Here is a 22837-nt window from a genome sequence, read left to right as displayed (position 1 = left end):
TTCCAGTGCTTTGTACATATGAGTTCATTTTATTCTCAGGACAGTTTTGTGGGGTAGGTGCTGTGATTATTTCCATTTAACATGAGAAAACCAAGTATACTTTCTCAAGTCTATTCTTTTTTTTTTTCCTTTTGAATTTAGGTCTTTTTGTCGTTTTCTTAGAACAGACTTTTTCCTTATTTGAAATAAAGTCTATTTTCCAGCCTGCTCTTGCTGCCACTTATATGTTGAATCAAATGATATGTTTATTTAAAAGGATGATTTTAGACAATTAAAGGAAGCTCTCAGAAGAATTGTTTTCTTTAGTAGTAGGAAAAATTAAATTGGTATAGAAATAAATTGTGGTTTACATATTTTCAAACTGATTTGCTATTTGAAATAAATACCAAAATACAAATTTTAGACTATTTTCTTAAAAGTATATGTATATGATATATTCCAGTTAAACAGTATCCTTGATTGCCCTTAGATTGTCATTCCAAGGGAAACAAAAGCAAGACTATTTTGACCCCCCCCCCCCAAAAAAAAAGCCCTGTAGGTTTAAAATGTATCGTGTTTTTTCCTTTCTTTTTAATTGAAGTATAATTAATATAGAGTTAAAGTAGTTTCAGGTGTACAGTATGATTCAACAATTCTGTACATTACTCAGTGCTCATCAAGATAAGTGTACTTTTGGGGAGCCTGGGTGGTTCAGTTGGTTAAGCATCTGCCTTCAGCTCAGGTCATGATCCTAGGATCCTGCTCAGCAGGGAGCCTGCGTCTCCCTCTCCCTCTGTCTACTACTCTGCCTTCTTGTGTGCTCTCTCTCTGTCAGATAAATAAAATTTTTTTTAAAAAAAATAAGTGTACTCTTAATCCCTATCACCCAGTTCACTCATCACCCCACGCACCCCCTTCTGGCAACCACCAGTTCTCTGTATTTAAGAGCTTTTTTTTTTTTTTTTCTGTTTCTTTGTGTGTTTTGTTTCTTTCTTTTTTTTTTTTTTTTTTTATTTATGATAGTCACACAGGGAGAGAGAGAGAGAGGCAGAGACATAGGCATAGGCAGAGGGAGAAGCAGGCTCCATGCACTGAGAGCCCGACGTGGGATTCGATCCCGAGTCTCCAGGATCGCGCCCTGGGCCAAAGGCAGGCGCCAAACCGCTGCGCCACCCAGGGATCCCTGTTTTGTTTCTTAAATTCCACATATGAGTGAAATCATGTGGTATTTTTCTCTGACTTGTTTTACTTAGTATTATACCCTCATCCATGTCATTGCAGATGCAAGATCTTATTCTTTTTTGCAGCTGAGTACTATTCCATTATACATACCATGTCTTCTTTATCCATTCTTCTATTGATATTTGGGCTGTTTCCATATCTGGTTTTTGTAAACAATACTGAAATAAACAGCGGTGCATATATCCTTTCAAATTAGTGTTTTTGTTTTCTTTGGGTAAATACCCAGTGGTGGAATTACTGGGTTATAATTCTAATTGTAAATTTTTGAGGAGCCTCCATACTGCTTTCCATAGTGATCGTACCAATTTACATTCCCACCAAGATTACATGAGGGTTCCTTTTTCTCCACATCTTCGCCAACACTATTTCTTGTCTTTTTGATTCTAACCACTCTGACAGGTGTTAAGGTGATGCCTCATTGTGATTTTGGTTTCCATTATTCTGGTGATGTTGAACATCTTTTCATGTGTCTATTGTCCATTTGTATGTCTGCTTTGGGAAAATGTCTATTCAGGTCCTTGCCCATTTTAAAATCAGATTATATGTTATTTTGGTGTTGAGCTGTGTAAGTTCTTTATATATTTTGGATATTAACCCCTTCTCAGATACATCATTTGCAAACCAAAAAAGACCATAGGCAGTAATCTGTTCAACATCAGCTGTAGAAACAATTTTCTCTGTCTCCTCAGGCATGGGAAACAAAAACAAAAATTAAGCTATCAGGACTATACCAAAATAAAAAGCTTTTGCACCCAGAAGGAGACTATCAACCGACAAGGCAACCTATACTGAATGGGGAAAAATGTATCTTTTTTTTAGAGGGAAAGTAACAGCAGGATTTAGAGAAGGATCCAAACCCTTTTATTGCCTAATAACAAGCTTGTCTTCTTTTTCTACAAGAACTCTCCCCAGAGGGCAGAGATTTAAATTCAGAACAATTGAGCAATCTCTGAGAAACTTTATTATTTTTTAACTTTACCTCCTAGAAAATGACTTCACTGTTGAATGAAAGGACCAAAAGAGGAAAACTTTGCTTTGAGTACATTTTAGAATTTGTGCTTAGACTTCAAGTTTCATGGTGTCATGTTCCTACGTTAGACATTTTGAAACAAACCATCAAAAGTGCAATTTGTTCCAAAGGGTTAGTTATTTTCAAAGTTCAGCAGGTATTTAAAAATCACTTCAAAGGTGACTTTTAGTTGTGTATCTTGTGAAAATGATTTTATAACAGAGAGAGGTTAAGGAGATAACATCAAATACTCAAGTGTCATGCACATGCAATCTGAGGTACACAAACGTACACGCATTCACGTGCGCACACGCCTGACCTACTTTATGAGCCTTGATCTGTGTACTTGGGAGTCATAATTGAGCTTTCTTCCCATTTTAGATTTCCTCTCCTTTTCTCCTGATTCCAAGTGCTACCCTAAAAGAGAAATGGATATGTGTCTAGGATCTCTTTGTGCCTGAAAGCTACTTCTCTTTTTTGAACTTCTAGAATAAGTATGTAGGGAGATGTGAAAATCAGTAACAGGTTCTAAGGCAGTATGACTGCAACTGGAAAACAGAAAGCCTGTTGCTTTTATTGTCCCGTGGAAGTTCAGTTCTGTATCGATGCCAGGGGTAGTTCTGGTTTTTTTCCAATTGCCTACAGTGGTCTTCCGAGCCAAACTAACATCTAGGGCTTGGCTAGCAAGGCATGTTGTGAAAGAAGACAATTGAGAAAGATCTTTTGTCCCCTCAGAAAGTCAGGTGGTTGGTTGAAGTAACCATTCCTGTGATTCAGGCAGTCCCTCCCCCTTACTTGAAAGAGAAAGAACAATTTTACTCTTGAAATGCCAGAAGGATTACCGGAGCTCTGGAGAGACCGGTAGCTAGTAAGTGTTGGTATCTTCTGGAAGGAAAAATATGAGATGTTGAGGAGGGAATGGCAAGTGAGAAATTGGGTATTTCTTTTGGTGTGGGAGCCTTCTCTTGGACTCTTGGGAGCTCCTTGTTGACTAAACCATGACGTTGATGCTCATTTCTTCGTGGACCTTTGTGTACTCTTTCTTCCAGTTCTTTTGGGACTTGGAGTTAAATCAAGATATGTTTATGAATTTCTTTGAGCATCTTCCTTTTAATATTCTCTTCTTTTGAGTCTTCTGAAAAGATAGTAAATGATAATAATGATCCTTGTCAGGTTACTTGGGGTCAAGCATTAGAAGTCTTGGAGCTCTTTACCATACCAATTTATACTAAGTTTCTAACTCTGAATTAAAATTCTAAACCTATCTGTAGGGTCTTTGTTAGGGCTCCATTTTACCACACTACTTCCTACCAGAATTTCCCCCCTCCACATGTCCTGGGAATTCTAGGACTCTAATGAGCTACCTGAGGTTCCTCAGGGCTTCATGCTCCCATATGCTGTGTTTTGATAAGCTGTGTCCTCTACTGAGAATGGCTCTTCACCTCTCCTTTTTCTACAGTCTCTACCAGCCTTCTTTCATTAACTACTTCAAAACTTAACCCAAGAGGTACATGTTCTGGAAAGCCTTTCTTGATGGCCCCTGCCTCTCCAGCCCTAGCCAGTTAGATGACTTTCCTCTGATCCTGTTAAAACCCAGTGCTTCCTTCTATTAAGTGTTTTACCAGCTTATATTTGTACAGTTTCTTGTCTCTTTGCCATGTGCTTAAGCAAGGGCTCAGCCTTTTACTTCTGCCCCTAATATCTGTGCAGAGCACATTCTAATTGCTAGAGTTTACATGGAATAGATGAGTAATGGATGGATAAATGGGTGAAAAATTGGCACAGGCTATTTTTAAGAGAAAGGAATCTAGTCATGTGACTGAGCACTCAATAGCATGCGAAGAGACTAGAAATTCACTTTTTGAGCAATTTTGACTTGAGCATCTATTATATGCACTTCATACTGGCTTGTCTTTTAAGGCACATCAGTAGACAAAGACTCACGCCCTTGTAGAGCACACGTTGTGCTTACATTCTAACAGAATACTGGGAAGGATGACCACAAATATAATAAATAATTACATAACATGTAGAGTGAGGAGCAATGAGGAGGTCAGAGTGGCTGGAGCAGAATTACTGAAGGGTAAGGTAGTCAGAGGGGCTGAGAGAGGTGGGCAGAGGAGGGATTGTTGCAAGTGTAGATATCATAGGGTCTCGTGTACCATGGAAGGATATTGGCTTTGATTATGAGATCTGGAGAGCCATTGCAGTGCTTTGAGCCTAGAAGTGGCATGATCATTATAAGTTTAAATGCCTCAACACTCTTGAGGCACCTGAATGGTTCATTTGGTTGAGTGTCTGCCTTCAGCTCAGGTCATGATCCCAGGATCCTGAGATCAGGTCGTGTTGGGCTCCCTCCTCAGTGGGGAGCCTGCTTCTCCCTCTGTTCCTCCTTCTCTCTCTCCATCTCAAATAAATAAAGTCTTAATAAATAGATGGAGGGATGGATGGTTGGTTGGATGGTTGGACCACTTTTTCAATGATACAGTAGATTTTAAGGGGCAGGTATAGAAGCAAGGGGGCCACCACCTGCAATCCAAGTAAGAGATGGTGGTGGTTTGGGTGCAAGTGGTAGCAGTGGAGGTGGAAAGAAGTGGTTACATTCTATATTTTGAAGGTAGAGCCAACAGATTTAAGATGGCCATGAGAGAGAGAAATGGATAATTGCAAGGTCTGGGGATCTGAGCAACTGGCACAGTGGAGCCACCATCACCCGAGATGCAGAAATTTATGAGTGTGGTCAGATTTTTGTTTTTGGCTTGGGGTTGTGGAGTTAGGGGCACTAGTAGTTCAGTTTTAGATGTTTAAACGATCCTAATTAGACATTCAACTGGAGATGTCAAGTGAGCAGTTAGATATGAGTCTGGAGTTCAGGAGAGGGGCTGGACTGGAAATACATTCTTGAGAATCATCTACCAATAACTGTCAATGGTTTGTAGAATCAGGAGAACACTTGAAATCACTAAGGGTCACATGAATGAGTGTCAAGAATAGGATAAGAACTGAACCGTGGGGCAATCTGTCACAGTAAGAAGACCCCGAGAAGGGGCAGCCAACGAGGTAGGAAAATCAAGAGAATATGGTGGCCCAGAGACCGTGTGGAAGGAGACGGAGTGACCAGGTGTGTCAGTCGCACCTGATCTGACTAGTAAAATGAGGACAGATCACTGAGCGCTGACTTAGTAACACAGGTGTTACAGGCCAGCTTGGTGAGAGTCCTTGTTGTGGAGCGCTGGGCTGGAAACCCTATCAGAGTGGCACAGGCCCCAGAGTGGAGTCCACCCCCTGGCTGAAGAAAGAGAGTGAGTTATTTCAGATCATTGAGGATACAGAAGAACCCAGGTAGGGTCATCGTCCCTACTGATCAATTGTTTATAAGCATTTCCCAAGAAACATCTCTTTACATATATGTGATTATAGTCTGGGCAAGAAAAACAGGGCAAAATAAAATTTTCTTTCCTTTTTGTTTTTTTGTTTGTTTGCATTATTGTGAGGGGAAAAATCTATAAGTAAATGTTTTTGCTCCGAACGTGAGTAAACTATAAAAGCTAAAGGCTTACTGATTCACTTCTTCATGAATTCGTCTGATTCATTTTATTCCCTTGTCATCTATTTTTGATGGCTTTTTTCCACTTATAAATTGAAATTTAGTTCCACACCCGTGACACAATTACTTCTGTACGTTTGGCCCAGTTTCTTAACCCAGAGACATTTTCCTCTTCAGTGAGTGCTGTGAATTTTTTTTTTAAGTAGTTCATTGTCCTCTTAGAGTTTTATTTAGGGACCGATTATTTTTTTCATATTCCTTTTCAACATTATTGTCGAACGGTGGGAGAGGAGGACGCCAGTAATGATAAGGAAGAAAGAATGCCTTCTTTGCGCTGAATTGCTCAAATTTCATTCTAATTATAAAATATTGTCAAGCTCATTCTTGTGGGTTGGGCAGCCTGTCCCAATCCTTTCTACAAGAGGACTCGGACATCTAAGCCAGATCTGTACCCAGGAGAGAACGTTGCCTGCTCTGGGATCCGCTCTCTCCTGATACTGCATTTCTGTCTTCCAAGACTCCAATCAAGTCCTGTTCATTCCATGGAGCCTCCTCTGCTTCTCCTGGCTCTAGGTAGTGTGGGTTTCCTCTGAATCACTGTACTGCCTACTGCCTTTAGCCCTTATTTTTTTGTTGATGGTGTGTGTTTAGGGGTGGGCTGGGGAGGTAGTGTTACCATAATGGTTAAAAAGCACAGCCTCCACAGACTGGTAAAAACTGCATTTCAGACCTAGCCTTTCCACTTCCCAGTTCTGTGATCTTAGGCCAATGTCTTAATCTTTGAGTGTCTTGGTCTTTTCACCTGTTAAATGGGTATAACTCCTACCTCAAAAGTAGTAAAAATTAGAGGGGACAAGGCATGCAAAATTATTGACCAGGAAACTGGTGACCTAAATAAACGGGAATCTGAAAAATATGTGTAATATATGAATTAAGCACCTGTCTCTGGCACATTTCCTGGAAGAAGGGGATACTGACTTATGTAGCTTTCCTAATACCAATTTTTAACTACGGAAAACTCAGTGTTTATTACTGATGATAGTTGGTGTTTGGGAAATGGTGGTCGGGGTAGGGGGATGCATGCTCATGGAAATATGTTCTGCATGTCATAGTGTATTTCGTTGCTGCCCATCAGTGGGTGCGTTAGGTTTTAGGAAACCTTCTAGACTCAGACTCTTACAGTGCACAGTCTATGGAAGTGATGTTACAAATTTTATGGTATAGGAAGTCAATAAGCTTTCCTTTTAGTTTTCCTAACACTCATGAAAATTGCTGAGTTTCTTCCTCTTCTTGACATTTCACAGCCCAGAATACAGAAAGCTGCTTTGATTTTCACACAGTCTATCAAATTCTGTATAATTAGGAGAGGAGCTTAGATGACTTTTACTTTTAAGTAAACTTTCATATTTTAATAATGTGAAAAAAGATGAGAGGAAATAGCCAAATGGGCTAAAATACACAGACACACACACACACACACACACACACACACACTCTTTCTGGTGATAAAGCAGAGAAACTTTAGAAAAAAAGTACACTGAGATGCCACTGTTTATACTCCCATGTATATCATCCTGGGCTTTGTCTGTGATAGAATTTGTGTATATAACTTTCATCCCAAAATGGCATTATACTGTAGAGTCAGCTCCATAAACTACTGTTTTTCATGTAATGTACAGTGAATATTTTAAATATACTTCTGCATCATTTTACCCTCTGTGGCTGTACTGTGTTATAGTTAACCAACTATTTTTGGCTCTTTAGAACGTTTCCAGTTTCTTCTCAGTTAAGTGTTTTGATGTATATCAGAACAACTTTTGAAATTCAAAGACCCCCCCCCGCCAGAGTTTTCTTGAACATGCCAATATTAAATAGCAGATATGTTCATTTCAATTAAATTTTGTCCACTTTGAAAACATTCTTTTCCAAGTCCATTTTGAGTGATTTATTTAGTGGTAATATTTGGAGCCCCTTTGTGTGACTGGGGGAAAAAGTATAGTTCCCTGGAAATATTGTGTTTTTCAGATTTTTTTCATAAATCTGCAACAGCCTTTTCCTCATTCTATCCAAACTAGAGAGTTATGAAATGTCACCAGGAAAATGTTGCCCTGAGGTTTTTCTCCTAAACTAGAATGATCTTTAATTGAGGGTTAGTAGGGTCACCAGTAGGTAGGTTGTTACAGTTTGCTATTTCAGTGGAAGAAAGACTGAAACGTGAGGGATGGAGGGCAGGTGATGAAGGAGGAGACCAGTTAGATAGATATCTGCCCCACAGACTTAAGATCACCACTGTTTCCATCTTTCATACCTCTAGCAACTTGAGATCCCAATTTTCCAAGTTATTCGTGATAGCAAATATTACCTCCAGCTGCCCACTGAAAGTCTCAGAAATCTTGACATTAAAACTTAGCATAGTTCTGTTTCATGCACCAAGAGATGACAAAAATCCTTATTATATCATACTTGTCAGTATTAGGATTATAGAATATGGTCACCAAACTTCTAAGTCTTAGGAAAAAGAATAATAGAGATGACTTGATCGTTCATTTTGCAATAAATGTCTGACGAATACCTACGATGTAGCTAGCTGGCACTGGGCTAGGGACTGGAGTTACAAAGAGGGATGAGCAAGGCCTTAAGCTATCTAGATGGGATCCACACACATACAGATAAAAACCTAACAGTGCTTTGTAGTACTTTTTTTTGTGATATATAATAGTCATATTTCCAAAATGGTACTGGAGTTCAGAGGAAGGGAGAAACAAAGGTGTTTTTAAAAGAAGCAACTCAGGGGATCCCTGGGTGGCGCAGCGGTTTGGCGCCTGCCTTTGGCCCAGGGCGCGATCCTGGAGACCCGGGATCGAAACACACATCAGGCTCCCGGTGCATGGAGCCTGCTTCTCCCTCTGCCTATGTCTCTGCCTCTCTCTCTCTCTCTCTCTCTCTCTGTGACTATCATAAATAAATAAAAAATTTTTTAAAAAAAGTGCTTTCTTTTAAAAAAAATAAATAAATAAAAGAAGCAACTCATTAACAGATTGATAAGTGAAGAGGTATAACAAGAGACAGGGGGCCCACGAAAAGTGTCATGGATTCTGCAAAAGACAGTTTTATTCTGGGAATTTCCAGCAAACAAGAATTGTAATCCTCATGTAAAACAGTTCTTGAGTTAAGGTTTTAAATTTTCTTTACTAAAAATAATGTTTTCTCATTTTCCTGTATCTGACTTTTTAAAAACCTGATTGTTTATTCCTTTTTACAAAATTATTAAATCATTTTATCCTTAAAAAGGTAAATGAAATAGACATGGCTTAATATGTTCGTGTCACTACTTCCCATCCCAGTGACATACTTTTTTTCCTGCCTTGGATTTAATAGCTTAGAATTATGGCTGTTTGCAAAGAGAAAGATAGACTACACAAAGAATCTGTAGTTTAAATTATTGACTAAATTTTTTATGCTCTTAATAATACTTCAAAATACCATGTACATCAGTTGGTCTCAGCATTGGAAAAGCCTTGGGCTGTACATTCTGAGATTTGAAAAAAATAGATTCACAATGGAAATGAACCAGAGGTTTAGACTAAATAGATATGTTGTAAGAGAACCATAATGATCTTATTTAAATATTTTCCACATTAAAGCAGGCATGTAGTATTGTTATGTTATAGCCATAATTTTTTTAATAAATGAATTTGCATCCATCATAATTTTTTTATTTCTCTATGGAATTTCACATACTAAACAATGCGAATACTTGAAGCAAATAATCTTTGGAGTCTAGATTTGAATTAAACTTCTTCCAAGTATAATGATTCCTTTATTAATTTTGAGCTTGTTTTATAAGCAAGGATTTTTTTTTTTTTTTTTTTTTTTTAGATTCGAGAAGCCCAATTAACATAAAGTCTGGAGATTGATAAGAGTGGGGTGAATTTCTGATATGGTTGTAATGTTATTCACTGGGTAAATATTTCTTGCACACCTACTGTGGGCCTGACCTTGAGCTTTCATTAACAGTTTTATCTCTAGTTACTAATAGACATGTTAATTCCCTGGCTTCATGGAGTTTATATTATAGAGAAGGGAGGTAGACCCCAGCCCCCAGCCCGCAAGAAAGGCACATCCAGATAATGAAGTCATTGCCAATTACAATAAAGATTGGGAAGGAAATACACCAGGGGTGGAGAATTTAAATGGTAGAGAAGCACCTGCCTGGGATAGTGAAGGGAAAGGACAGCATGAGCTGAGGATGGAAAGCAAGTAGGCAGCTGCTCTTACAAGGTCTTATAGGCCAAGATGAGGAGTTTGAATTTTATTTCAAATACAGTGAGAAAGGCATTAAAGGATTTTATACAAGGGACTGATCCAAATGGATTTTCTTGTATGATCATTCTCGCCTTGCAGGGAAGGAGGGCAGGATGACCGGGAGGAGGATAATATGAGTCCGGGCCAAAGGTGCTGTTATTGGGGCTGAAGGATAGCCATGAGGATGGAGAGGAGAGGTGGTTCTCAGAAAGCAGCAGGACTTGGAGGAGGGCAGTGGGCAGGCGGGGGGTGAGAGAGAAATCCAAGATGACTACTGGTCTTCTGCCTTGAGTAAAAAGGGGCTGTTGAATGAGATGAGGAGGTCAAGAGGAGAGCATTTGGGTTCTGCTGAGGGCACGTTATGTCTAACATGCTTCTGAGAAACCCAAAGGGAGCTGCCCATTAGATGTGTATGTGCAAAGCTAAAGAAAGGTCTGGGCTCTAGCTAAAACGATACTTGAGATGACCACACTTCCCATCAATATGTTGCTTTAATAGATTTTAAAGAAGCATTTGGAGCATAATCGATAATACTGAAGCTCTCTATCTATATAGTACATATCCTGTTCTTTGATGATTCAGTTGAGGGCACGTGCCAGTTGTGAAAAAGAATGAAGTCCTCTTTGGTGACTCTTCTATTATTCCAGAGGCCTTAGCATGACACACAAGACCTTTCCTGCAGAACCTTCCAGATTCCTGCTGGTATCCCTAGATTTGCCCGATGACAAATAATTATTTCTGGAAGGCACCATGTTGTCTCACCTCCATGCCTTTGCAAATGGTGCTCCTGTGCCCTGGAACACTTCCAGCTTTTTCTCCCTTGCTGTCTGCGAGGCATCATTTACAAAACAACCCTAAGGGGTAGGTACCACCTCCTCAGAGGAGCCTTCCCAGAGTCCAGGTTCCATGCCCCTTCCGTGTGCTCCTCTGAGGAACCTGTACCCACCCTTTCCAAGTACAGATTATACTGTTTTTTGACTGCCGGTTGGACCTTGTTCTCAAGCAGTACAGCTCCAGGCAGTACTCAAGGGCAGTGCTTCCTTGGAACACCTACCAGTGGTCTTGTACTTGGAAGGGCTTCTCTCTCTGGCCTTTGTCTGGCTGTGCCTCTTCTCCACAGCAAGTCTGAGAAGCCCAGAGATGTGCCCAGCTGAAGCCCATGTGATCCTTTCTCTGCATTGCTCCAGGGAACCAGGACCCCACATTCCAGAGTTCTCTGCACTAATGATGCTGAGCCCACTCTGAGGGCCTCTTTCCCAGGTCTCCTGAGGGACAACAGCCATGCCCCAGTGACAACACTCCAGGGTCTGAAGGATGGGGAGCAGGGTTGTCTACACATGTGCACATGGGCCCTTCAAATGTGGGACAGGACCATAGTGGAGAAGAGAAGGTGGTAGCAGGGCAGGGGTCAGGGCTTAGTCCTTTCTGGTCCAAGACGCCAAGGAGCCTGAAAATTCCAAATCTAAAGCCCACCCTTTTCACATCAGAGGAATTTAAAGTGGTGATGCTGGTGAGGATGGAGGTACCTGTGTGCACCAGGTGCCCAGCTTACTGGTAAGTGAACAGAAACCTCACAGCACACCAGGTGTAGGCCCGGCCCCTGCGCATGTGGGACAGGCCTCTCCTTAGACTGCCTGTGTTGGACATTGAGCCCTGCCTCCCTTCCAGCACCTGGCCCAGGCCCTGAACAAGCACCTCTGTGTTTCTGAGGGAATAATCCAGTCCTCCCTGGCTTATCTGACTTGTGATGAATCAGGGTGACTGGACATCCTGGAGCCTGCTGAGCTCCACTGCTCCTCCTTACTGGCTACCCTAGTGTTCAAGGCCCATCCTGATCAGCTGCCTGGGGCTGCAACCTGTACTGAGAGTAGGTCTCTACACCCACTATGTGTGGTTCTACAAAGGTGCAAACTGAAGAGCAAACGAAAGTACTTTGTAGCCCACAACAGCTGCTAAGCCTGGAATGTGCTGGTGCAAAGGGTCCTTTCTCTTGGCTGAATCTGCCCAGGGGAGATGTTTTTCTCATTTTTGACAGAGGTGGGCTTCTGCTAAGTCAGAAGGGGTGCTTTGTTGTCATTCAAATGAAAATGTCCTAAGCTTTCCAGAGTCCTGGCAGGGTAGAAAATGTGGGCAGCTCAGGCCCAAGCGCTTCATTACTGTCAGGTTCATGAGATGCATAAGCTGTAAGCATTCCGAGTGCCAGAATGTTTTGAGTGATTGTCTCCATACCTGTATCTCCTTGCCCCTCCACCCATGTCCCAAACAGGAAGCTTTTGATCCAAGTCCCAAGTGTCCATGCCCATCCCCGGTGCTCACAGGCCTGTCTCGTTCAACACATGTGGCCATCACTAGATAGGTGGATCCATAGGTAGGCCCAGCCATCACTTTATCCCAGATCCTTCTGTCTGACTTCCAATAAGGTGAATTGAAATTGTGTTTGGCAAAAGGGGGGGCAGGGGGCGGGCAGGTGCTTTTCTTGAGCCAACACATAGCCCTGTGTATTTTGATGAAAATCCTCCAAGTGCAGCTCTCCAAGGGGAAACAGCCAGCCCAGGCAGGAGGGTGCCTGGAATTCCAGGGATATTTAGCCATATTCACACTAGGGAAAAGGCACATATTTTTCCTGTTGGATTGCTGATAATCACAACATTGCTCCATCCTTCCTGGATCTCTTTTAGTTGGGCTGAAATTGGGGTTTATCCTGTTCCTGGATACTGAAAAAAGAGGGTATGTTTCGTTTTGAGGCATCAGCACAGCGGTGAACCTTGAGACATCCTGCCAGGTGAGATTTGAAATATCCTAAAGCTGAAGATTTGGTATTTTGCCCCCCCCCCACTTTCAAAATGATAGGAATTGAAATAGTTTAATAATAAGATTAAGAATCACTCCCTTGAACTGAATGTACCACTTACCAAGAAGTCTTTGCCAGAGCAGACAGATAAGCAAAAATCTTGAATTATGTCTTCCCTTAAAAGTAAGGTTGTTTTTTGCAGACCGGAGTGCTGTGGGCACACCCAGCTGAGGTTTGCAGATGAAGGCACCTTACTCTAAGAGAAGCCCAATCTCAGCTCGAAGTCTCTCCTACTCAGAGTAGCTGCTGTACAGGGTCTTCATATTTTGCTTTGTGACTCATGCCATATTAAATTCTGATGGAATGAATGATGTTTGTCCCAGAGTATTAGAGCTCTTAATATGTTGTGCCATTCTAGAGGCAATGAGGAGGTAGAGAGCAGCCAGCAAGTGGGCATCACAAAAAACAGATGAGAAGAAGATGCTCCAAAAGGTGAATGGTGGGCCTCTCTGGGTGGGGAGACCGTTGGCCACTTTTACGTTCTTTGTGATTTTGTGGGTCAATCCAATATTTCTACAGTAGATGTGAGCTGTACTTAGGATCATGTTTTGAAAATTATTCCAAAGGAGAATCCACTTTAAAGAAACTAAGAGGATCTTGTGTGAAGTGGATCTAACACAAGAAGAGAAGGGCAGAAAGCAAAAAAGAGAAAAGCAAGATACCTCTTTGAAGTATGAAGTATTTGGGATGCCAAATTGATCACTATCCTTGTTTTTCATCTTATTCTATCATTCTAAAAACAACAACAACAACAACAACAACAACAACCTGAACATTGATTTATCATCCAGTGCTCAAAGGGAGAGGAAGAAAACATTTATTAAGCATTGACTTAACGTGTCAGGACCAATGATAAGACATCCTGTCTGCCCTCCAGCTGGCGGGTCTAAGAAGCGTAGTGGACAGACTCATAGACACGTTCATTCAACTTTCGAGTCTGTGTGCCATGCACTGTGCTATGTTTTGGGATTTACACGTAAATAGGGCGAGGTGATTGCCCTGAAAGCAATGGATGGTGATGGCAGTTTGGTGAGTCAGTGTCATGATAGGGGCAGGCTCAGGGCACCCCGGGAGCATGGAGGAGAAGCAGTGAACCCTGATTTGGGAGGGATGGGGTGGGCTTGTAGAAGGAGGTGGTGCTTGAGCTACATCTTGAGGATGAGGAACACCTGGCCAGGGAGAGGGCCAGTGGCGTGTCAGGCACCACAGTGAATGCAAAGGCAGGCATCTGGCCACCAGAAGTCATCCCATATGGGCCACCTGAAGTCATCCCATATGGCCACAACTGTGGGGGATGGGGGTGGCAGTGGGGAGAGAGGTATGAGAGACCCCGTCAGGAGAGGTCAATGTGCTCTGCTGAAGACTTTGAGTTCTGCCCCGAAGCAGTGGGGAAGCCACTGCAGCATTTTAAAGAAGGAGGGTGGCATAGACAGATTTGCATCATAGAAAGGGTCCCTGTAGCCATATTGTGCCTCAGCCAGGCTGACTAATGAGGCTGAGGCAGTGATTGTGCAAGGAACCCTGGGGTCTCCATTAAGATAGTAGCAGGGAAAATGCCAAGAAAGGATCAGAACCAAAGATGACCATTGAGGAGATTAGAGAACTTGATTGATGGACTAGGGTGGGGGGGGTTGTTAAGGAGGACTGGGGTGGCCCGTTGATTTGGGGCTTGGATCACCAGGTGGAAGACAGTAGCATTCTCCCAGTGAGGAGGATATGAGAAATTGCAGCTGGAGCTTATGGGATTTATGGAGCCCGTAAGATGCTGTAGGGCCCCTGCAAGCAACTGAAAATTAATGCAGATCTGGAGCTCAAGAAGGTTATCTGGGATCCAGTGTTAGTTGGGAGTCATCATAGGTTGGTTGCATTTGAAGCCGCTGGGAATGGATGAGATTATTCAGAAGGAATGAGAAGAAAAAATACAGAACACCCTGTAGATCATGAATCATTAAGAGGGAGCCTGCCAAAGAGATAGACATCCATTTGGGCAGGTAGGGGAAGCCAGGAAAAGTGGAATCCGTGCTCATGCTTGCTCTCAGGGCTGCCATCGTGGACAGAAGGGCAAAGGGCAAATGACAGGTGCCAGAAATGCCCAAGCCTACTGTGTCTGCCTCTTTAACAGATGTCCCAGGACATCACCATCCTCCGACCTCTCATTTCCAGAACATCTGGGAATACAAGTTTCTCTTGTTTCTCTAACTTGGCACATTGCCTCCCCAAACAGAATCTGGGCTATGTTAGTAAAGAATGTCGGGAAAGGGACTTAGGGTAAGTGGCTGGCAGTGTTGCCCAAGCCAAGGGAGCCAAGAGAATAGGGGCCCTCAGTGAAGGAGGTCTGGTCATCGGTCACTCCACAGACATTTCAGGGACACTGTATATAGGACACTGTCAGGTCAAGGCTTTGGAGATGTCCACGAAGATCATGAAAGATCACTTCTGCCTCTAGAAGTGAAGGCAGGCAGTGCGCACCTGTCTCTGGAGGATTCGACCCCAAGTGTAGGGGGAGTGAGACAAGGCTGTGGCCAGGGGCAGGACGTGGAGGGATTGAGAGATTGAGCATGCTCCTGCCCTCAAGGTGAAAGCCAAGGTGAACTCTGGGATGATGGAGAATGGGGGCTCCAGGCAGGGGCATGCTAGAAGAAACCTGAGACACACTGTGGCTATGCACCAGACAGAAGGCTGGGGTCACCTGTGCTCCGGAGTTCACAGGTAGGAAAGGCAGCCAGTGGAGGGACCTGTTGTCCCTCTGGAAAGCAGGAGGCAAGCTGCCAAGATGGCAGGGAGGGGGTGTAAGGAGATAAATGGAAGTGGTTAGGAGCCGGGCTTTGGAAGTGAGCAGCCTGTGTGCTTGCAATCCTGGTTCTGCTACTCACTCGCTGTGTGAGCCTGGGCATGTTATGTAACGTCTCTGTGCTTCTGCCCCCTCGGCTGGAAAAATGTGGATAATAACAGAAACCTGTTTCCAGGAAGTGTTGGGCGACTCGAATGGGTGAACTCAGGCAGCACTTAACATGTGTGCCTGGCACAAGACACGCTCCGTACAGATTAGCTTTAATAATCATCATGGATGGGACTGAGGGCAAATGCGGCCTGGGGCCCCAGAAACCCCAGAGTGTAAGTGGTTGGCGGAGGGTTAGCAGGGCCCAGCATGGGAGGCACTGTATTCTAGAAAGAAAAGAATCAGGAAGTCCTCCAAGACGGGAAGACACTTGACCGATACCTGGGTTCACAGAGAGGCCCCTTCTGGGTGAACAGAGTGTGGGCCTAGGCAGAGGTATGCTCTCTTGAGACCTGAGAGGGCCTTGTGAGGTGCAGGGAGCCGTGTGTGTGTGTGTGTGTGTGTGTGTGTGTGTGTGTGTACGTGCAGAGGCTCTCTGCCCTGAAGGAGGGAAGCAGGGAGGCCAGCAGAAGAGCGGCCTGAGCAGGAACTCAGGAGGCAGGGCAGTGACAGGATCTCACCCTGACCTGGTGAGGGTGGTTGATGGTGAGGATGATGACACTGAGTTTTTGGAGTGGGTATTCCATGCCAAGGTCACCAAAAGGGCTTTATAGATGCATCACCCCTCACACCTGCCCCGGGAGAAAGGCCCTGTGGTGCTTCCCATTGCTCAGAGGAGGGAACTAAGGCGCCCAGATTCAGTGACTCATGGGCACCATACAGCTGTCAGAGCTGGACAGGGTGACTCAGAGCCCGTTCCCGTGACCACCACGCCGTCACCATCTGTCCCAACGGTGTGTGGCTCCTCGGAGAGGGTGACAGGTGGAGGCCGGGCCCATGACCTCAGCTAAGCCTGTGGCAGCCTACGGAGAGTGCCTTGATTGTCGTCTTCAGGTTAGAACCCCTGCAGGGAGCTCAAGAGAATGGTGGACGTGGGAGGTAGATACCGGGGCCTTCCAGAACCCAGCTGCTAGCTGGGGAACACGGCAGGAATCACAGGGCTGGACAGCCGTGAGGCAGTAGTACCATCTCTGTCTGTCTCCCTAGTCTGTGTGTCTGCCTACAATCTGGTTGAATTGCCTGTACTTGGTTTTACTCTGCCATGGCTTTGGCTGGTGCAGGCCAGACCTGACCTGGCGAGGCCATGGCCAACACCGCTTGACCCACTGGGTCTCCACGTCGTAGAAAGTTCTCCATGGTGGTAATCTGTGCCTTCCCTCCCCTGTTCCCTGGGCAGCTGGGATGGGGGTGGCGAGGGTGGCACCAGGGCAGAGGGGCAGCCACTCTGAGAAGTGCCGTGATCTTCCGTAGGTAGGGAAGCTTGAAACCTTGGCCATGTTGGGCTTCCAGACCTGTTGGTGCCCAGGTTCTAGCAACGTTTTCCTTGTCATTGCCACGCAGGGCTCCTCCCACAGACTCCAGCTCCACCTTTACCTTCTAGGTTCCTGTCACTGGGATGCCCACAGCAGCTGCCAGGTGCGTGCCTTCCTTCTGGCCCTCCCTCCCCATGTCATCTCATCTGGTAATAACACTTTTGAAAATCTCTGTGGCCTCCTACTCAAAAGCCTTGAGCAGATGCTCCGTAATTTGTCATACCCATGGTCGGCTCCCAAGGCCGCACAGCCCGGGGACTGATCACCATCTCCACCTCAACTCCCCTCTGTTCAGTCAGCGTCATCTTCCTCTGTCACGAGCCGTCTCCTTCTGCACTCGTGTCCCCAACCTCTTACCTCGACCTGTGTCACCTCCCTGTCGTCTGAACGATGCCTCTTACCCTTGGTTCTACAGGTCCATCAAAAGCATCTCTCTGCTCAGTGTGTCTTAAACACAACCAGGCACATAGCAAACACTCGGGAAATTTAATAACTAGTGATTAATAGCTGATTTATGATCTCTTGGCCTTGGGGGTTTTTTTCCTCTTTTTAATTCTTTATTGCATTTTTTAGAACATTCCAGATGAGCCCTCTGACTGTGATAATTGAATACTTGTTAGAAGCAAAGCCAAGTAAAAGGAATTAACTCCTAATCCTGTTAAAGACTTTCTCATTATTCTGTGTGCCTGTGTTTTGGCTTCTCTTCTAAGTGCCTTGACAACAGAGACCATCGTATTCGTTATGTGCCCCCAAAGTGGTATATACAGGAATAATGCCGGAATAAATGTCGGAGTGGATGAGTACCCTCCTGGGTGAGGAGCATGTCAGACGTGGTCATCTCATTACTCATGTTTTCCCTGTCTCTGTGCATTTACATCTGTGCCTCGTTGGAAAATGCTCTCATGACTTCTTGATGGTCAGGTTCATTAAGCCCGGAACTATAGAATATTTTTGGATAGAATTTTTCCTCTGCTGGACGTCTTTCTGCCTTCAGCAGCATTCTTCATGCGCTCAACCACAATCCTGCTTACACCCTTCTATGTTCTTCCAGACTCCCCACAGACACACAACCTCCCCGCCCCCGCCGCCCCCAGCACCTGGTGCAGAGGAAGTTCTTTCGGGTAAGCCACCAGCTGTCCTTTGCATTTGGGGCATACAGGAGATCTGTTACTTTGGCTTTCTCAATAGAAGATGAAACAGATCCAGAAATGCTTTGCAAACTGCTCTAAGAGCAAAACCAAATAGATTTTGGTTCTTTACTTCTGAATCCAAACATTGTCTACCAGTTATAACTGGCTTTATATTTGCATAGGGTTTGCACTGTTCTTGCTATTGTAACAATTAAATAATTCCTGGCATGTAATCTTGGGGAGGAGAAAGATGGGAATAGTTCAGAAATAAAATGTGGACAGAAAGCATAATCTGGTAAATTTTTTAAAATGAGAAAATTTGCAGTATGGTAGAAATACAGTATCGCAAAGTTGGCCTCATACCAAATGTGTAGCAAAAAGTGGGGAAGCAGACATTTAAGCATTCTAATAGAGGGGCAACAAATCCAGCTGTGTGAGATCTTTAGTGATTATTCCAGATGTCTCTGGGACAAGATGATAAAGTAACAGTGTTGGCAAATCTTCACACATTCTTTTCTCACATGCCAAAGGGAAGCCCAGGTGTCATGACTCCTGACCCTCCAACACCACCACCAAATACACCTACCCACCCATTTGATGTCTTTGTGTATTTAAATTGAAAATTGGAGCAGGAGGAAAGTGTGCAGTAATGGTGTTTTCTTGAAAGGCGTTGCACCAGTCCGAGAGCCATGCATTGCACAAAGTTGTTTTCATGGGCTGCTTCCTTCTGTCTACTGTTTGCAGAGAGGACTTGGTTTGAAAAGGCTTATGAATTCTTTGAGCACCACCTTTGTTAAAAACACACATTATGAGTGTTTCATTTTATGCTGAGCCTTTTGTCATTGCCATTTATAGCTATTCTGTTTATTCCCTTTGTGAGATCCATTCTGAGAGTGAATGTGTTTCATGAGAGAATATAAGAGCCCCGCAATTTGTTTTGATTGGTCTCCATTTTGATTCCTAGGGAGCAGGTGCTGTGGTTGGGAATTGGTTTTGGCAGTGCCTTGGTTATATAAATATTAGATACATGAAATGAAGCCTCATTTAAATTATATTCATCAGAAAGGATAGGGGAACTTTATGTTGAGTCCAAGAGCCCTACGGTTCTGTTTCTATAGCATTAGAGCCTACAGATAAGCAACATACCTTGTGTCTGAACACAACGTGTGTATAGGTGACCTCCTTCCCTTCCTTGTGCATCCACTTCACATGCAGATTGACTGTATTTCTTCAACAGTTTCTGCAGATACTCTAAAGGAAATAAATCTGGCCCTATGATTTCTTAGTATAACAAGTTTCTTCTGGTCTGGAAAATACAGGCATTTCTACTCTTCAAACTCCGTCAAGGATTGTTTTCAGTTTGATGTATTTTTGTTATACTTATATTGAATATTTAATTTTATATGTGTATTAAATAACATTTAAACCTTGGAAAAATACTCCATCCCATTTTTAAGGCTTGATTTTTCCTACTTGATGGTTATTGTTGCTATTTATTGCCAAAATCACATTAAAAAAGTATCAAACCGCTTAACGCCCTGGAAGGACTGCCATATTCTCCTCCCCAACAGAGTTGTTTACAAGGCTGACATTTTCCTAAGAATGGCCTTTGAGGTTTTCGTGAATATATATAAACTTTCACAAGTGTGTTTTTATTCAGGTGAAGAATTGAACAGGGACTTATGATCATAGGTAGAATAAGCGATCTGAAAATCTGTTTGTAAACCTTTAAGTAACATTCTAACCTTTGGGCTGCTTCTGGGTAAATTCCTTTAAAAACACACACACACAAATTCAACATCTGATGCACACCCTCGAAACTATGTTAAATATGTTCCTTCATGCTGCTGGGTCTTTCTCTAAGCAAGCTGCTGTGGAGCCTGGCATCTTGCTCACTTTGTGCTTCTCAACCTTGTGTCCCATGAGTGCTGCTCTAAGTCCATTTTCGGTATTCTGCAGAAATGGAGCTTTCCAGGCTCCCTGTAGGCTGATTTGCATAGTTTCTCCTCGGAGAACCCAAAGTAGAACACATACCACGTTATACTGTAGCTGTCCCCATGTCTGTCTCTCCTGCTAATGTGACTTCTTTGAAGACTAGGATCTTTGTCTTTATGGCTTCAAGGCCGCATTCACTGCCTGACATATGTAATGTTCAATTAGTGAATCAAATAAATGAATGAATAAATGAATGAATGAGAAAGAAAGAAAGAAAGAAAAAGAAAGAAAGAAAGAAAGAAAGAAAGAAAGAAAGAAAGAAAGAAAGAAAGAAAGAAAGAAAGAAGAGAGATTGCATGAATTAATTTGCTGGCAGGTAATGAATATGAACTCAGAAGAGCATAATTTAAACACAAATGACGAACATTGACATGTAGGCATGACGAAGGCCCCAAATATTTTTTAATTGCTTTCCCTATTGGGAAATGTTCTAGATAGTGTTACCATATGTAGTCTGAATGGCAAGAAAACATTTGAATATGGCTATCTTGTGGAAGATCTATTCCCATAGGGCAGGTTGCACTCATAATGAGCAAATAATTAATGAGTCTTCTCCTCATTCCAAGGAGGATCTGAGATGAGGCTCTACCCAAGAAATGGCAGTGGCACCAAACCACTGGCACTGTCTAATGCACTCAGCAGAATTCATGGCAGAAGAGACATAAATAGGAGCCCAAGGTCCCAGAGAGTTAACAGCAGACATGGACATAAACCCTAAACCTTCAGAGGCCTATTCTCCTGTCCTGCCCATTCTTCCTTGTAGCTTAGCTTCATCAGTATTTAATGAAGTGTCTGTTTTTATGAGAAGACCAGTAAGGACTTGTGGGTAGTGCCCCTCACCTCTTGCATCTGTCTACAGGTTGGCCTATGTAGTTGGGTAATTAGATAATTAGCTGTTTTCCCCTTGCTCATTTGGCCTTGCTTATTAGAAAGCAGACACGATCTGTGACAAATTAAAAATATGGACTTCTCTGGCCCTAGCTGGAGGTTGGAAGTGTCACCACTAACTCCAATATGGCCTCCAGGTGTCACAGATCTAAAAGTTTTAGAAACTCTAGAGTTTTCAAAAACTTCCCTACCACCTTGTAAATTCAGAAATGCTAGACTCACTGATGTAGAACAAGTTTTACAGAAAAGAATTATGTAAATAAATATTGTTGGCTAACGTTTTGATTGCATTTACAAATTGAAAAATGAAGTGTGCCATTTATTAGACAGTCTTCTGATTGTTGGATAACTAGGAGAGAGAGAGTGCATTATTGTGGAGAGCACAGATTTGAAGTCAGACAACTCCGGATCAGATCTCAGCCCTGCCACCTCTTGACTTGACCCCAGGCACATTGTCCCAAGTCACTGCCTCACTCCCACACTTGATGAAGAGGCCACCCAACAGCCTGGCTACTTTGTAGCCTTCTTCTATTTAAGCTCTCTGCAGATCCGGGGAGTCATAAAAATAGAAATGTTTGTACCAGCTCCTGGCCTACCTCCCAATCCACACTTCCTTTGAGAATCATGTTATGTTCCTTATGCATTATCATTAGCTCATATCTGCTTTCCCCCTTTCATTTTATGTTTTATATGTTATTCTGTGGCCTGTCATCAGCCTGTGTGTCTTCAAAGGCATACGTCATTCTTCTTTTCAGTGTCACAAGACAGTCATCCCTTGTGGGATGCATTTCCAGGCTCCTCACATCAGATGGTTTTCAGTGGGCTGGTCCGTGGGAGCCATAGACAGGGATTGGCGGGTACAGGGGGTAAGGGGAATCCAGGATGTTTTTCCCCATCTTCTGCCTTTGGGGTAGGGGGGTGTCTCCATAAGTGACTCTGTCTTCCCCATGCCTCCCAATGTGCCTCTCCTTCTGTGGCTCTAGGGTCTACAGTCAGCCTTCACCACAGTGTTCTGGTCCCAACAGATGACCTCCAGCCTTTGAGGTTTGTTAACACCCCTTTCTGTCAGTGTGTCTCTAGCCTTTAAAGCCCTAGTGGCTTCCTGCTGATGTGAATCTCTGCATCTCATCGCCATTTTTGCCTAGCTTTTCGGCTCACCTGTCAAGTTTATAACTAATTCCATGTATTAAGTTCCCTCTCTCTCATTTTTTTTTATTTTTTTAATTTTTATTTATTTATGATAGAGAGAGAGGCAGAGACATAGGCAGAGGGAGAAGCAGGCTCCATGCACCGGGAGCCTGATGTGGGATTTGATCCCGGGTCTCCAGGATCGTGCCCTGGGCCAAAGGCAGGTGCTAAACCGCTGTGCCACCCAGGGATCCCCTCTCTCTCGTTTTTAAATTAATTTATTTACTTCAGAGAGAAAGAGAGCATGAGTGTGAGGGTCTGAGGGAGAGAGAGAATCTCAAGCAGACTCCACACTGAAGGCAGAACCCGACATAGGGCTCGGTCCCCCAACCATGAGATCACGATCTGAGCTTAAACCAAGAGTCGGATGCTTAACCGACTACACCACCCAG

The 22837-nt window shown here is 43.4% G+C and overlaps 1 protein-coding gene across 5 annotated transcripts in view; it reads left to right on the top strand.

Moving 5' to 3' along the window:
* PIP5K1B (phosphatidylinositol-4-phosphate 5-kinase type 1 beta) overlaps positions 1 to 22837 on the top strand; it is a 299598-nt gene that overhangs the window by 85010 nt on the left and 191751 nt on the right. Inside the window, exons 1-2 of one of the 5 annotated variants that reach the window (XM_055310889.1) lie at positions 6132 to 6350; positions 18296 to 18365. The exons of 3 other annotated variants lie outside the window; for them this stretch is intronic. The gene's annotated coding sequence lies outside the window, so the exon portion shown is untranslated. Of the gene's footprint in view, positions 1 to 6131; positions 6351 to 18295; positions 18366 to 22837 lie in introns of those variants that run through there. One more of the 5 variants, XM_055310890.1, reaches the window with a different exon arrangement.

The sequence above is a fragment of the Nyctereutes procyonoides genome, unplaced genomic scaffold (genome assembly GCF_905146905.1).
Source record: "Nyctereutes procyonoides isolate TBG_1078 unplaced genomic scaffold, NYPRO_anot_genome, whole genome shotgun sequence".
In the NCBI taxonomy this organism is placed as follows: domain Eukaryota; kingdom Metazoa; phylum Chordata; class Mammalia; order Carnivora; family Canidae; genus Nyctereutes; species Nyctereutes procyonoides.
Note: the sequence above shows the minus strand (reverse complement) of the source record. Positions and strands in the feature narration are given on the sequence as shown.